The following is an 8,559-nucleotide window of genomic DNA, read 5'->3' as shown; positions in this document are numbered from 1 at the left end:
TTGGTTCATGTCACTATTGCACAATGGACAATAAAAGTCCTCCACATTGGTCTCCCAGTCAGAAGACTCTTATTTGAAGTGCCAGGCAGGAAAAAAAAGGGAAGTAATCCTGTATAGATTTCTGTCTGAGCAACATTATGGCACCCTCTGCTGTCAGGAAGCAAAATCGGAGGTCTCCGTAAGTTCCTCCAGCATCCTGGTTCTTACCAGATACAAAGGCATAATTTAGAGGGAGGAGAAAAGGCTTAGAGCAGGCCAGATGCAGCAGCAACTGTAAAGAAGGGAAATCCAGTCGGTGTGTGTAGCAAGTAAGAAAGGAAAGGGTCAGGGCTGTGCTGAGAATCTCCAGTCAGCAGCTCCCAGGGCAGCCAAAAACAGCTATTCCTGCCTAAGCCCGTACATGAGAACCCTCGACAAACAGCCCATGAAACAGAGAAAGATTGAGTATGACGTCCTAGGTCCCACAGCAGAGCCGAGATACAAACTTGTGTTCCTAGCCACTTTTGCTCTACTCTGTAACAATTAGCTGGGACTACTAGTGGCAGGGGCAAACTTCCTTAACTACATTAATATTTATTCTTACTCTCATCTAAAAAAAAAAAATGTCCTGATTGTCAGGAAAATTTCTCTCTTCATCCTAAGCAAAGAAATTAAGAAATAATTTCAGTCTCTTGCCCACAAAGTTTAATCTATGCAAAGTTGAAAAGGATTCTTTTCTAAATGTAGGGGGAAATGTATCCTTAGGAATAGATTTATTGTGAAATCACAGTTACAGTAATCTCCGAGGCAGTGCCCTCCATCACGGCCTCACTGACCCTGGCACCTGTTTTACAGGTCTGTTACTAGTTCACTTTCCCCATTCAAAGACTAGTCTCTTGATGAGTCACACCATAACAAGGGTGGCGCTGAGATGTGCGGAGGGGGGGTGCTTTCTTCTTAAGAGACACAAGGCCAGTTCTCCTCCTCCTCCTCCTCCTCCGTAGAAAGGTCTGGGCCAGAGCTAGAGGGAGCTGGAGAGCTCTAGGCTGCAGGCAATACACAGATGAAACTCCTCACATGGTGCTAGAAGAAATACCGATTCTGAGCCCCTCCTGACAGAGCCAGGAGCAAGGTCCAACCACTCAACGCTGTTTGCCCTACCTGGGTTCTCCTGCTTCTGACTCCAAGTAATAACAGTCGTGCCTAGGCCCTGTTGTGATTGGAGACTTAGAGGGATCTGTACAGCTCATTACCAGTACAGGCAAGAGACTCTCCAGTGTTATGAACAGGTAGAGCATGTGCCCTCCTAACCACCAGGACCTAGAATGCTCCAGACAGTCCCTGGGGCCTCACACTTTAGCCTCCGTCAGAATTCACATTCAGACTTCACCAGACAAATCCTGGATGCCAGGTCAGTGTTAGTCTATCCTAGGGAAAGGCTATTCATGTCATCCAAAGGACTGCATCAGGGTCTCTGGAATACAGTGTTGTCCTCTGTTCCTGCTTCAGCTGAGCAAACAGAAAAATTCTGTCCCCATTTGATAGTACTGAGAATAAATTTTTCTTTCTCCTTGGGCCTTCCATTCACCCCACTCTATCAGAGGAAGAAGTCATCTGATTGGTGAGATCTAGGAACAGATCACTGCATGTTCATGGTGTGGGACCTTCTGAGGATCCATGCTTCCCCGCAGGTAGCTGCAATGCTTAGGACTCGCTGCTCCCCTTCCCCGGAGATGGGCCCTGTGGATAGAGGCCTGCCCAGTGATGCCTGGGGAAACTCAATTTAGAGAAAAAAAGGACACATAGCCAGACACTTGGCATATGTCTGGTGTAAAATACATTTTGTGAGATTGAATAAAGGTCTCTTGGGCAGATTCCAGTAGGATTTAGTTACTCCTTGAATTTCTACCTCAAGAAAATTGTGGTAACATCAGATTTCAATCATTATGTTCCAAAAATAAACATTTCTAGGGGGAAATTTCCAAAGAGATTTTTGTCCATATATGTACATGCATACACGTGTATGTGCACACACATGTTTCACACACACTTTTTCCTCCTCCTTTTTATTTACTGTGTCTTTCACATCATGCATCTCCATCCCATTCATTTCCCTGTCCCTTTGTATCTACCCTCCTACCCTCTGCCCTTGTAACCTCCCCCCAAAATAAAATTTAAGAGAAAAAAGAAAAAAAGGAGACAAAATCAGCCTTGTCATGGAAACTGTAGTGTGACACAGTGAGTCACATAGTAACTCTTTTACCTATAGATCTTCACTTGCAAGTCACACATACTTCTAATCACATTCTTACATACAGTGAAAACTTGACAATAAATTATTACCTCTCACTGCAAATTCATGATTCTTTTATCTACAAAGCAGCAAGAAAGCTAAGAAGACTCAAATAAAACCAGAAATGAAAGACAAATCCACTTGTATTATAAAGATGCAAAGTACAGGAAGAGACTAGTATGGACAATTTGAATAACCTAGAAGAAAAGGATCCATTCTTTTTGTTTGGTTGATTTTTGTTTGTTTGTTTTTGTTTTTTGTTTTTCATTTTTATTTATTTATTTTTCTATTATCAGCTTGATAATAGAATTCTTATTCTAATAGTGAAATGTTTCATGGGGAGGGGCTAGGCTCTCCTTCAACTTGGTATGCCAGACTTTGTTGACTACCTTGGGAGGCCTTACCCACTCTGAGGAGTGGATGGGGGTAGAGTGGGAGGGAGGTGAGGAGGCAGGAGAAGGGGAGGGAGGGGGAACTGGGGTTGGTATGTAAAATGAAAAAAGTTTATTAAATAAATATATTAAATTTTAAAAAAAAAAGCATGCAACATGTTCCCGCAGCTGCCTCTCTACTTCTCTGCAACTGTTGATGATCAGTCATTATTTTGGACTTCTTTAAAACACTTACTTAAAAAAAAACAAAAACATAAGATTATACCATTGCTATGATATAAATAATTTGAAAAATGCCTATGTATAAATTTAAAATAAGTGAAGAAATCAAGCCAACTATTATGCCTGAGTAATTTCCCTTTTTGATCTCATATTGTGATCATGTATTCCATGCAATAAATAAAAATTAAAAGGCTAAAAAAAAAAATAGTGAAATATTTCACTGAGGCTTACCCAGGGATTGAGTAAAACCAAAACTTATTATAAGCCACAGTCATCTTAGGGTCCCCCCTGCTATGTAGCCTCCCTAGTTCTGTGGGTTGCAGTCTGATTGTTCTTTGCTTTATATCTAGTATCCACTTATGAGTGAGTACATACCATGTTTGTCTTTCTGGGTTTGGGTTACCTCAGTCGAGATATTTTCTAGTTCCATCCATTTGCCTGCAAATTTCATGCTGTCGTTTTTTTCTCTGCCGAGTAGTACTCCATTGTGTTTATGTACCAAATTTTCTTAATCCATCCTTCAATTGACAGGCATCTAGGTTGTTTCCAGGTTCTGTGCTGCTATGAACATGGTTGAGCATGTATCTTTGTGGTATGATTGAGCATATGCCCAAGAGTGGTATGGCTGGGTCTTGAGGTAGATGGATTCACAATTTTTCGAGAAACCGCCATACTGATTTCCACAATGGTTATACAAGTTTGCATTCCCACCAACAGTGGAGGACTGTTCCCTTTGCTCTGCATCCTCTCCCACACAGACTGTCATTAGTGTTTTTGATCATAGCCATTCTGACAGGTGTAAGGTGGTATCTCAGAGTCGTTTTGATTTGCACTTCTCTGATGACTAAGGATTATTTCTTTAAATGTCTTTCAGCCATTTGAGATTCTTCTTTTGAGAATTCTCTGTTTAGCTCTTTAGCCCATTTTTATATTGGCTTGTTCAGTATTTTTGATGTCTAGTTTCTTGAGTTCTTTATATACTTTGGCGATCAGTCCTCTGTCAGATGTGTAAAAGATTACAAATAGATCCATTATCTGTCACCATGCACAAAACTCAAGTCCAAGTGGATCAAAGACCTCAACATAAATCCAGTTACACTAAACTTAATAGACGAGAAAGTAGGAAGTACACTTGAATGCATTGGCACAGGAGACCACTTCCTAAATATAACACCAGCAGCACAGACACTGAGCACAACAATTAATAAATGGATCCATTCTTAAGAACCTACAGTCTATCAAGATTGAATCAGAAAGAGAACCCTGAACAGATCAAAAACAAGGAGACTGTGAACCAATAACATAAGAACTCCCATGGAGACTTCGGAAGCGGAAGCTGAACCGGCTCAGCAGGTAAGAGCTCCTACAGCACTCGCAGAAGGCCCCAGCAGGATCCCCAGCACCCACAGCAGAGAGCTCACAACTGCCTATGACTCCAGCTCTGGGGGTGGGGCCAATGCCTCTGGCCTCAGCAGGCACCTGCAGTCACATGTGCATACCCACACATAATTAAAAATAAAATCTTTAAAAAAAAAACCTCCCATCAAAAAATGAAAATAAAAATTGGCTTCCCAGCAGATTTCTAGCAGAGATTTGAGAACTAACACCTATCCTTTTCAAAGTCTTCTAAGGGGGTAGGGAGAGAAGACGAAGATGATGGTGGTGGTACCAATCCATTTTGTAACCCATTACAATGTTAATACCAATGCCAGGCAAGTCCAAAAGAAAAATTACAGGTCGATGTCACTAATGAGCACAGATAACAAGAAATCTCAACAAAACACTAGCAAAACAAGTTTTGGGGATTTATCTTGGAGTACAAGATTCAATGTGTAAAAATGTGATATATGATGTTAAGAAAAATAAGAACAACCAGTTATCTCAATAAATTCAGAAAATATATTTGACAAAATCTAACACACTTCCATGATTTAAAAATAAAAATAAAAAAACTATCAACAAATTAGGTATAGAATGTACCACAACTGAACCAAAAGCCCCCAGCTAGAAAGCTGTCAGGCTCCCCAACCCAGCTACCACCCAGACCCAGAACCAGGGCTGTGAGTTGGCCCATCCCAAATCCAGGTCATCTATGAACTGTTAGAGCATGTGAAGGGGACAAACCTACAAATCCAAAACCGCAGGGTCTCCAGGGCACAGGACAACAACAAGAGATCCAAGAGGAGCCCCAGTGAGAGCTCATTATCCATGGTATAGCAGAGGCCAGAGACCACTGAGTCATGGCAATGAACACTTGCAAGTGAAGATGAACAGACTAAAGGGTGAGCTGTGTGACTCAGCATTCAGGTCACACTACAGCTTCCATGACGAGATTCTTCTCTTTTTTTTGTTTTTGTTTGTTTGTTTGTTTTGCTTTGTTTGTTTGGTTTTGGTTTTTCTTTTAAATTTTGGGTTTTTTGGCAGGAAAGGTTGCAAGGGCAGAGGACAGATTGGGGGAATCAGGAGATGGATGGGATTGGGATGCATGTGAAATCTGCAAAGAATCAATAATAGTTGTTGTTTTGTTTTGTTTTGTTTTGTTTTAAGCTCCCAGCTAACGTCATACAGTAAAAAATTGAAAATGCTTCCTCTAAGGTCAATTACAAGATAAGGATGCCTGGTCTCACTACATTTTCCCAACAGAATACTGGAGAATTTAGCCACAGCAGTAGAATAAGAAACAGTAAGATTTCTGTCCTAATGAGGATTACTATTGCTGTGCTGAAACACCATGACTAAAGCAACTTGGGGAAGAAAGGGGTAAGTAGTGGGTTACAGTTCCATATATGACTGAAGTGAAACTAGCCCACTGACCCCTGGTCGGTTTGACACGCAAACACATCACCACTAAACCAGAACCATTTTTTCCTTGTTCATCAACAAGATCGCATATTAATAAAGATATCACAATATAAAACCATTTTTTAAAACTTAATAAGTCCCACAGCCTTACAAATTGAAACACCTTAAAAGGAGTCTCTTTAAGCCAGGGCTACGCAAAGAAACCCTGTCTCAAAAAAGTTGTCTCTTTAAAAATATCCAGTCTCTTTTAAAATCCAAAGTCTCAGTAAAACTCCAAAATCTTTTTTAAAAGTTTAAAGTCTCAGGCTGGAGAGATAGCTCAGTGGTTAAGAGCACATACTGAGATCTGAGTTTGAGTCCCAACATCTACTGGTTTACAACTGCCTGTTTGTTACCCAGCTCCAGGGGTATCTGACACCTCAGACATCTGTGGGTACTTGCATTCATGTGATATGTGCACACAGACACACACACATACACATAATTAAAATAATAAAAATAATTTTAAAGTCTCTCAGCTGCGGCCTCCTATAAAATCAAAAAGATGAACTAAATACTTTCTTACTTCAAGAAGGGAGAACCAGAGCACAGTCACCATCTGAACACAGCAAACCAAGTCCCAGCAGGTCCTGGTATCCTGCAGATCACAGCTGTTTCTTCAGTCCCAGCTAACCAGAACCACCAGTTCTTAAACCAAAACAGCAAATGGCCCTGACAGTCAATAAGGGACTCTCAAACCCCTGTGAAACTTCAGTCAGGCTCCCATCACCTGCACTGCTCTCAACATTCTCATCTTCCAGGCTCTCACAGAACAGCTCACCAAGGCTTTCAACACTCAGGTGATTTTTCTCACCGGAAGTTCCAAAGTCCTTCCAAGATCCTCCCAAAAACATGGTCAGGTCTGTCACAGCAATACCCCACTATCCTGGTACCAATTTCTATCCAAGTTGGGGTTACAACTGCTGTGATGAAACACCATAACCAACGCAACTTGGGGAGGACAGGGTTTACTAGCTTATCCTTCCACATCAATGTTCATCATCGAAGTTGGAGCAGGAACTCAAACAGGACAGGAACCTGAAGGCAGGAGCTGACAGAGGCCTTGGAGGAGTGCTGCTCACTGACTTGCTCCTGGTGGCTTGCTCTGCCTGCTTTCTTATCGAACCCAGGACCAGCATCCCAGGAGTGGCCCCACCAGAAATAAGCTGGGCCTCCTCCATACATCACTAATTAAGAAAATGCTCAGGCTGGGTGGTGGTGGCGCATGCCTTTAATCACAGCACTTGGGAGGCAGAGCCAGGCAGATCTCTGTGAGTTTGAGACCAGCCTGGACTACCAAGTAAGTTCCAGGAAAAGGCGCAAAGCTACATAGAGAAACCCTGTCTTGAAAAACCAAAAAAAGAAAAAAGAAAAAGAAAATGCTCTTCAGTTTTGTCTGCAGCCCAGTCTTAGGGAGGCATTTTCTCAACTGAGGCTCCCCTCGAGATGATTCTAGCTTGTGTCAAGTTGGCATAGAAGTAGTTGGCACAGTATCCATGCCTTAGATCACAAGAGAGATTACCTGTCTTCAGATGACCTCTTAAATATAAAAAATCCCTAAGATTCCATCAAAATCTCATACATGCATACACTGTACTTGGGTCATGTCCATTCCCACCAAGACCCCCAACACATCACATCCCAACTTCGTTTTTGTTGTTGTTGTTGTTGTTGTTTTTGAGACAGGGTATTTCTGTATTGTCCAGGGTGGTCTTGAACTCAGAGATCTTTCTGACTCTACCTTCTAAGTTATAGGACTAAAAGTAAGTACTAACATGCCTGGTCCTTGTCCTTTTTTTTTTTCCTTCCTTTTTTTAAAAAAAATTTATGTGTATACTCAGGTGTGAATGAATCTGTGTTGGAAACCCTGAAATTCTGATCTGGGAACCAAACTCAGTCCTTTGGAAAAGAAGCAAGTACTCTTAACAACTGACCCATCTCTCCAGCTGACCCTACCTTTTTCCCCCTAATGAATAACCCACTGGGTCCAATTACACAGTGCTGTCCATGTACACATAGGTGGGGACATCCACTGGAGCATGAATAACCAACCTACCAGCAACCCATACTCCCTAATAAAGGTAACCCCCTCCATCAGCAGCCATCCCTAAGGGGTAGGGTTTCAGGAATCACTTCTCCAATAAGCAGGACATTTGACTGGCTTAATCTCAAACAGATCTTGAGCAGGCAACCACAGCTGCTCTAAGTTCATGTATGCAACATCCTTGTCATGACCAAGACACAGAATTTCCCAGCTTTCCTCCTCATCCTCTTACATTCTTTCTGGCCACCCCCACTAGGTAGTTCCTTGAGCCTGAGGACCCAAGGAGTTGACACAGATGACCCATCCAGGGCTGGCACATTCATTAAGAGGTACATTTAATTCTATTACATAAACACAAAAAAGTCTTCTGAAATGAGAGCACTTGCCAGAAGAGCTCATCCCACTCATTCATCTCTTACTTCTGAGAATTTAAAAAATAATTCATTTGTTTACCCTGAATGTATATACTGCTTGCATTAATAAACAGAATATGTTGGTCAAATATGAGAAATGGCAGAATGTACCACTACAAGAGTAGGAACTTTTGTATATACTGTTCATTGTCATCTCTAAAGCATCTAGAATCACAATTGGCTTACATCTGCTTGGTAAATATCTGCTGAATGAATTACTCTGTGGAGAAGTAATTTTGACAGATTGAAAGAAATTATTTGCAATGTTAATAGTTGCCTTAAAGCCTTGGAAGAGCATCATTACTTTACATACCACCTTCCCCAATCATTCATACATACATAAAAACACCTCAAAAGAAAGAGAAATTCTTTTAC

Source organism: Onychomys torridus, chromosome 10, assembly GCF_903995425.1.
Source record: "Onychomys torridus chromosome 10, mOncTor1.1, whole genome shotgun sequence".
NCBI lineage: Eukaryota > Metazoa > Chordata > Mammalia > Rodentia > Cricetidae > Onychomys > Onychomys torridus.
Note: the sequence above shows the minus strand (reverse complement) of the source record.